This window comes from Mixophyes fleayi, chromosome 1, assembly GCF_038048845.1.
Source record: "Mixophyes fleayi isolate aMixFle1 chromosome 1, aMixFle1.hap1, whole genome shotgun sequence".
Classification (NCBI taxonomy): domain Eukaryota; kingdom Metazoa; phylum Chordata; class Amphibia; order Anura; family Limnodynastidae; genus Mixophyes; species Mixophyes fleayi.
Window position 1 is genome coordinate 416,772,525 of NC_134402.1, and position 9,017 is coordinate 416,781,541.

Sequence of the window (9,017 nt, forward strand, 5' to 3'; positions counted from 1 at the left end):
TCATTGCTTATGCAACCCTTGTACAACTTGATTAAAAAAGGAGAAATCTGTAACAATGCCAATTATCAAGAAAGAGAACAAGCACTTCAGGCTATTAAACAGGCTATATGCTCTGCACCAGCACTGGGACTACCCAATTATGACAAACCATGTGCCATGAACATAAAGGGCATGCTTTGGGAGTCCTTACGCAAGAACACGAAAGGAGACAAAGACCTTTAGCCTACTACTCAACAATGCTTGTCCTCATTGCACTGGCATTACCAAACTGCATCAAGTCAGTAGCAGCAGCCGCCATATTAAAGGACAAATGTGCAGATATTGTTTTGGATCATCCACTCACAGTCCAAGTTCCACATACAGTCATGGAAATACTACATCAAGCAACCACAAGACATATCTCCAGCGCCAGATTAACGTTGGCATCACATTGGTTAAGTGGTTATCACTTCTGCCTCACAGCGCTGGGGTCTTGAGTTCAATTCCCGACCATGGCCTTATCTGTGAGGAGTTTGTATGTTCTCCCTGTGTTTGCGTTGGTTTCCTCCGGGTGCTCCAGTTTCCTCCCACACTCCAAAAACATACAAGTAGGTTAATTGGCTGCTATCAAAATTGACCCTAGTCTCTGTGTGTGTGTGTGTGTGTGTGTGTGTGTGTGTGTGTTAGGGAATTTAGACTGAAAGCTCCAATGGGGCAGGGACTGATGTGAATGAGTTCTCTGTACAGCGCTGCCGAATTAGTGGCGCTATATAAATAGCTGCTGATGATGGGATCTAGGAGATTGGCTTACATTTCTGGGACACAGGGCCCTGTAATCCAGGAGTCTCCCGGACATCCTGGGAGAGTAGGCAAGTATGGTTTACAAAATGAAAGCTAATGTCTGTTGCTATGGACAACACCACCTTTTGCAAACAGTTGACCTGTGAACCAGTTTTCATAAATCAGTTTTTCATAAATAGAAAAAAGCACTGTGTCAAACAGGCTGTGTTGCTTATAGTATATGGTTTTGACAATTAAAAATTACATATTTTCATAAAGGACACCAAGTAGAAGCACACATGCATAGGTAAAATGTATATTCAAAATTAGTTCAACCAAGCAGCCAATTCCTTCCATTGTCGCCCTTGCACTTGACAGATAATAATGAATTGTTGACTGGTTTCTATGATTTCTGATTACTGATATTAGTAATATCCATCAGGGTCTACATTTTCCCTTTTTTCAACTTTTCTTGGTTTCATAAAATAATAATTTATTACAGAGCACATTGCTAAATATATTCACTTCTCCATAATATGGAAGAACGTTTTTTCTTCCTCTTCCATTCATTTTCCAAATGCCATTAATAGCGAATCATTTATTGCATCTAACCAGCAACTCCACAAAAGCTACATTACCTCTCACATAGGTTCCTATAGGCACATTTCCCCTTTCTGTATGATGTATGGGTATGATCTGTTGGCAAAATAGCCGTAGGGAACACGAACATATCACTACTGCGTCTTCATTTATATAATTTACTCAGTAAACAAAGCAAATGACTGTACGCTGTGAAGCAAACCGGGGAAATAGCTGGTTTTGCCATAGAGGAAAAACAAAACGTCTGTGTTCAGACACGACTGAATGCTCATAGTGTAGCTCATGCTGTGTGATACAATGTGAATCTTGTGTCTTTCATACAGCCGGCAAGATTCCAACATTGAGAGTCTCATTTTCATTTAATGATTTCACTGAAAGTATTTTTTTTTTCATTATCCTATATATGTCCTAGCAGCAGCCAGTTATACATATGGACAAATGGCTTCAAGATACCAGATCTGATTAATATTATATATGTTCACAGCTCATGTAGATGGAAGTATAGCAGCGTAAGAAAGAAAATAAAATGGGGGAGGGAGCTGTTGAGTTTTTCTATACACTTAATTTTTCTGCATTTTAACAAAGACAATGGTCACCTATTTCAGCCACCTGATTTGTCTGTCTCTCTGTCAGGTTGATACATGAACTCCATGTCATACAGAAGGGCATTTGAGATGACAATCTTTCTGCGTCAGTTTGATGAGAGCCTCACATCACTACACTGTGCTGTAAAAGGACCTTGCTTCTTCCACTATTAAACTATTATTACTATTACTATTATTTGTGGCTTCCTGCTTCCTCATCTGTCGCCGCACTGTTACATGCAACTAACAGTCCTGATCGGAAATTATATCACATTAGTTCAGACCCCTCTGCTGGCCAAATTATGCCTGATCCACCCCAACCACTTTCTGATAAGTCCAAACCATGCTCATTTAGGCAAATATACTTCCTTTTGGTCCCCAAAAACCAAGGACAATTGGTATTGTAAGCAGGTATGCAATTATACAAATGGACTTGTCACTGCCTCCTACAAGATCTGTACAGTCCCAAAATACTTTTTACTGTTGTCAACAATCTGGTTCTATTCCTACCCACTTTATAACTAACAGGCAACAGGAGGTGACTGAATATCACATTGTCTTCTGACTCTAATTTGGTTTCTTTTTTCTTAGGCACATTCTCAATATTGTGCAGGGGCAAAGAGGATTTCTGAAGGGTGTTTCTAAATGCTCGATTATGGAGAGGAAGCGACCAGCCCATGGTGCTAGTCCACCTCCAGGTCCCTCCATTCGCCCTTGTAATACTACATGCACCAATGTCTACTGCATCTGGTTCTTTGTGCTGCTCTGCATCGCAGAACATTCCTCTCTGCTGGCACCGCAGTAAGGGCGTAGTCATGGAACTGAGCTACATTTCCCTCCATCATCCCTCTCCCATGTAATTAATTTACTTGTTGCCTTGTAATTAATTTCCCACACTCCCTCTACCTGTTAATTCATTTCCCACCGTCCCAAACCCTGGTAATTCTTTTCCCACCCTCCTTCTCCCCGATAATTCATTTCCCACCCTCCTTCTACCTGGTAATTATTTTCCAATCCCCCATGTGTCAGGTAATTCATTTCCCACCTTACTTCTTCCTGGTAATTCATTTCCCACCCTCTCTCTGCCTGGTGATTCATTTCCCACCCCCCATTCCCTCTGCCTTGTAATTTATTTCCCACCCTCCCTCTGTCTGGTAATTCATGTCCTACTTTTCCTAGCCCTGGTCCCTAATTCATTTCCCACCCCCCTCTGCCTGGTAATTTATTTCCCACCCACATTATCCCTGACAATGGATTTCTCACTCTCCATCATACCCACCTTCCAGCAGTTCATCCCCCCCCCCTCCCCATCATTCCCCCATAATACAACACAGGGTCTGATATAGAGCTGGATAAAATTTATGTAAAAAACGCAGATGTCAATGATGCCAGGCCTGCATCGAACACATATGTCATCATCATCACCTGATTCATGACATCAGCACAGTGGAGGTGAGGTCATGATGATGCAATTCCCTGTTCACTAAGTAAGAAGACCGGGCAGGACCTGGGAAGGAGGCCTGTTTGTGATTCTACTGAACATCCCGGGAGAGTAGACCATTGTGATGGAGCAGATCACACAACAGAGATCTGTTTTTACATCAGTCCCATCACAATTCTGAGAATGAATTATGATTATAAAGTCTACTAAAAAATGCTAAAAACAAGTAAGGAGTTATGAGGAGCACATTATAAAAATTTGAATGCAATATACAGTACATGATTCAAGGATATAGTATCAATGCCAAATAGGGTGGCATGTGATTGATAGACTGAAGTTTACCATAACTCTTATCTGCTCCAAATCATGGACCTCCAAAGGGGTGGAGCTTAGATAACAATGGAAAAAACTTTGCCTAAAGTTGACATTTCGAGACATATCAGGGACAGGCCTTTGTAAGATTAGAGGCGAGGCCTAATTTGTCCCGATTCTGTATATATCAATGTTGGGAGGTGTGGTTTACATCCATTAACTTATAACCCTCTTCATGCAAAATGGTGATTTAAACACTTTAAAGTAAAGGGAGGAACATAACCATTTTATGACTGAAGCATCAAGAACAAAGGTGTTCTCATTTCTCCAGTTACTTGCCACACACTGCCATTTTGCTGTTGAACAATGCCATCTGCACCCTATGAACCATCCTGTTGCAGCACAGAACAAACCTCTTTATTGAATGAGTCACATACATGGAGAGTCATGAGCTTGCAATTACAGCTAGCATGGATACTGGTACGAATTCCAGGCGTGTGAGTGAACAGACAGCAGGAGATTCAGCTTAAGAGATGACATCAAGGTCATAGGAGGTGGACAGACATGAAATATAGGGATGACATACAGTTACCTTACTGGGATGGATTATTACTGTTTTGTATTTAAACCCACTATCCCTTCAATTAGGTCTTCAAAAGTGCTTAGAAAAAAAGTATTAGTGTATTAGTGTGCTTTAACATGTTATAAACATATATCTAATTTCCTTCTTTTCAGTTACAATACTCAGTTAGGTTGAGATTTAGTAGCTGATCATATTACTATCTACATCATAAATAGGTTTTGTGATATCACTCAGCTGGCAGATAACAGTCAGTTCTGGTCACAGAACAGTCAGTCAGCAGCTGCTACTCTGAAACCCGACTGGTCTGGCGTTGTGCGACCACTTACTTGGGGCATCCTGTTGCATGGTGCCCCACTTGCTGTCGCCGCCCTCTTCTGTTCCGGCTATGGCATGAGTGTGGCATCCACACCAGGGGGTCCCCTGAATACTCAGGGATTTAAACACAGTTACATCAGAGCATACTTGCCAACTTTCCTCGTTGGCTTCAGGGAGATCCCGGGGGAGGTGTGTGTGTGGGGGAGGGGCATGATGAATTGCATCATTTTGGGGCTAAGATGATGCAATATTTGCGTCATTTATCCCCGCCCCTGCCACTTATCTATTGCTGGGGTCGAGAACCGGGAGGTTGCCCTGCTCTCCCGGGAGCCTGGGAGGTCTCCCAGAAATGCGGGAGTCTCCCGAACATTCCGGGAATGTAGGCAACTATGCGTTAAAGAAAAGCAGCTAATGAATCTCTAGAGACTGAAGTGTCGTTTACATTTCTGTCTCCATTACTGAAGTCATATTGTCTTATCTGTCAGTCTTTGATTAAATCTTGGTCTCCATGAAAATGGCCACCTCCACAGTCATCAATACATGGACATAGGACACAATTTCTGAACTGTGTCATCATGCCACAGATGGTGAAGCCAACCACGTCTTGTACTGGCTCAGCATCAGGGAGAATGCCAGACTCTTCAGGGAGCGAGGGAGATCACCCCTATTTCAGGGAGTCTCCCTGACATTCAGGGAGAGTTGGCAAGTATGCATCAGAGTAGACACCATGTGTTGCAGGGTAAATGTAAATAAATATTGGTCGCCAGGAGATCTCAGTTCAAAAGAAGTAAACTTAATTTAAAACTCCTTCTCCTTCAACACATGAGCATAATGGTTGATACCCCAAAACCTGAGTACCCTGAGGTGTGTCTATATGTAAATATATGTGTGTACTCATGACTATGTTCATGTTCCTTCCTGTTTATATGTGGTTACATTTGTTAATTGTTATAAGTGTTTATAAAGATTTATATAAAAAAAAAAGATTTCTTGAGGGAGAAGTGACGGTTGGGGTGGTAGTTGGCATAGTTGCCAATTCCACTAATAAGCGGAATTTGGCTTCTTTTTTTGTGAAGTTGCAGGTTTTTTTTCACTGCCGCTGGTAGCTTGTTTTTGGGCTTGGAGGCGTTCTCCAAGTCCACAGGCTGCATAATCGTTTTTTTTTCCCTCTGTTACTATTTTTTTTTTGGGTTTATAAGGGCTCTTTTTATTTAAATATAAAATAAATAACAGAATTCTGCATTGGGAACTGCCACCTAATGGTAAATAAAATAATGTATTCAAATTCCACACAAATTGAAGAAACAAACTCATTTTATTTTTATCTTCCATTGTCATATTCACTGTATTCTTGCCTGAACAGATGACAATATAATGGAGGATGATATTTAGAGAACGCACTTCATCTGACAGGACAGAATGAGACTGCTATGTATGTATGTGCTATTAGCCTGGGGGCCAGCCCAGCTGACGGCCCCCAAGAACATGCAGGTGAAGGTGGTACACAGACTGGCCACCATCTGGTCCCTCATTTATGACCAGCCGATAGCCCCTCGCCAGGCCCAAATCAGCAGCACATTTCTTGCCAACAATCATCAGATGTCCTAGTAAAGCGTCATCAGCAGGTTCTACTTCAGATAATCTAATAGCTTTCTTAGGTACCACTAGGAAATGTGTTGGTGCTTGTGGAGCGACATCATGGAAAGCGATACATTGATCGTCCTCATAGATTATATTAGCCGCGATTTCCTTACAGATAATTTTCCCGAATATGGTGTCACCACCGGGACGGGCTGTCTGTGCTTTGCTGATCTCATCCGCTGTAGCTGCAGCCCTGATGACAGGCAGACCATTGGGTGGTGTTACTATTTTGTGATTGGTGCATTCAGTTTGGTTTTTTTTGTGGGCGGGTTGTGCAGTGAAATCCTCCAATGAAGTGGCGCTTTGTGGGTGGGCGGAGTCAGATGAGAACGTGGAATAAATCACAGGAAGACGGATCTACAGCAACCTACTGAAATAAGTGCTGTGACAGACACAGGATCACTGCACTTATAGCAGGTAACACTGCTATATAACACCCTCTCCTCCCATTCAGTAAGCTGCTCATGTCAGAAGACTGCTTATACTGTTATATCATGGGGCTGTGTGGTATAGACATATCAGTGTCCTAAATTACAGCATTTGCTTTTTCATTTGCCATATCAGTGTATAAATGTGTCCTCTTGTGTTTATAAAGCTTTTCTAAATGGAAATTCAGTGTAGAACTTAGTGTTATAGAAAAGGACGGTCCCCTGTAAGTTGGGCTTTTTTTGGGGGTTTTTAGGATTGGTTTGAGCTTGTTTTGGGCTTGTTTTTCACTAAGTGGTTGCTTGTTTTTTATTTCAGAGTTGGCAACCCTGGTAGTTGGTGCCGGGGGTGACAGGGAGAGAGGAGTGTGATACTCAGGACCGCTGAGAGAGATCCCTGTGTCTGATAAACGGAGAGTGAAAAAGATAGGAACAGAATGAAAATTGGACAAAGTAATATATAAGCAGAATAAAAGTGAAGAAAGTGTAAGAAGAGAAGTGAGCAAAAGAGAGGTGTGAGGAAAAAGGAAAGTGCTGAAAACTACTAAGAAAGAGTACACACACACAACAGAGACTGAGCTATGTACTGAGGACAGTGTGAGAGGACAGAGACAAGTTGGAGTTGTACAATAAGAGTTAAGCAGACACAGTGCAGCATAACTCCCACCATTACATCACTGACACTGAGACCATCAGCAGTTACTTAGCTATATGTTATACATACTTGAACTGCTTCCTTAAGAAAAATAAAATAAATTTATGGGCCCCAACCACGTGCACCACTTCTACAAATAGTTATTGAAATATTCGATGTAGATCTTAAAGTTGTATTGAGAAATTAAGTTATATATATTAATATTAGAGATGTCAGTTTTATTAGTATGGTGATTTTAAAGGTTTGTCAATTGTAAATAGTTTTACAGTTATAAGATATTGTTTAAAAATAATTGTTTTGCTTCTAAAATAAATATCAGAATAATTAATAATAATAAAAGGAAGTTAGTTCAGAATACACTTGTGTCATTTTAAATCTCTGGATAAATCTCCTTACCTCTCTGGTGCATAGAAAATCTGAAATGTTAAAACCAGAAAGAGAACTATCTAATACTGGTAAGGTGCAATCTCAACGTATTACTCTAAATAACACCACACGGGGTATTACAGTTGCAATGAAATTCAGTTTCCTCCTGCAGCACACACTTAGCAGCATTGAAACAGTTCTTGCAGTTCACATACCCGTTTTCTATGGATTAATTTATTACACAGTCAGAGTATTCATAAGTACAGGCAGACAGTAGACATTGACCGGAGGTTCTTGCACTCTTCTTGAGCAAACCATCCCCTACATTAGGGATCCTCCTCTACAACTACAGCCACGGTGCCTTCATACAGTGACCTCTCACGTTATGGGGGTACTTTCCAAGGAGGCGTTCCTCCTGCTGCTGCACAGTAATGACACATATCCAAGGACCTTCCATCATAGTGCTGGCAACCATTCTTACTGTACCACTTCCCGATTGCTCTAGGTGTAAAACATTTCCCACATGCTGTGCATTCACATATGGGGACAATGTTCTCCTGTGGCAGCCTCCACGCACTCACCCCTCCAAGGCTCTCTCACTTTCATTCCATGCCTCTTTCTCCAGACAAGCTCTCATAAGCAACTTTGCAACCAAAGGCTCCTCTCTTACTTTTAGGACCTTTGCTTGTGGAGACTCTCTCCTTCTTGTGGTCATTTCTCACTGTGCCAAAACTTGATGCACCCATCGACACTTGTGCTTTTTTCGTGGGGTAGCCTGAAGGTGGGGTTCCCCGGTCACTTCCCTGTGGCTCCCACCTGACCCCCTATACTCTGCGTTGCAGCTTTGCACTCTGCCGTTGGCAGCTCCCCAACTATTGACGTGCACTCGACTGTCAATGTTAGAGGTCGGTGACTGCAACTGCCATCACTGGGGTGCAGGGCCACTACTAGTAACTCTGCAAGCCTTATACTAACTGCAAATGTTCACGGATTGTTTCTGTAACTAATTCAGCTGGATTGAACATCACAAAGTACATGGTAAGCTTATCTTATATATGAAAAATGCTATTTACAACCAAGTAACAAGAGTTAAATTAAAATTACCATTGCGTACACATTTAGGCTGTAGCTGAAAAATATAGCTTAAATGACCATTAAACCTAAAATGCAAGTTAACTCATGTAAAACAGGTATTTAAAACGTTCACAAATATATGTGCAAAAAAAGTCAGAACTGAAGATATTTATAGAAGTGATTGTGGTGGGAGATATTTTCCTACACACAGCTGGTTTCCTGTGTGTAATCCCATAGATGATGCGTCCACCTCTACAGCAGC

At 41.6% G+C, this 9,017-nt stretch overlaps 1 pseudogene; it reads right to left on the reverse strand.

The window, feature by feature from the left end:
* Nucleotides 1-5,925: 5,925 nt before the first annotated feature.
* On the reverse strand, nt 5,926-8,396 carry LOC142159111 (adenosine 5'-monophosphoramidase HINT1 pseudogene; annotated as a pseudogene).
* Between the last annotated feature and the right edge of the window lie 621 nt (nt 8,397-9,017).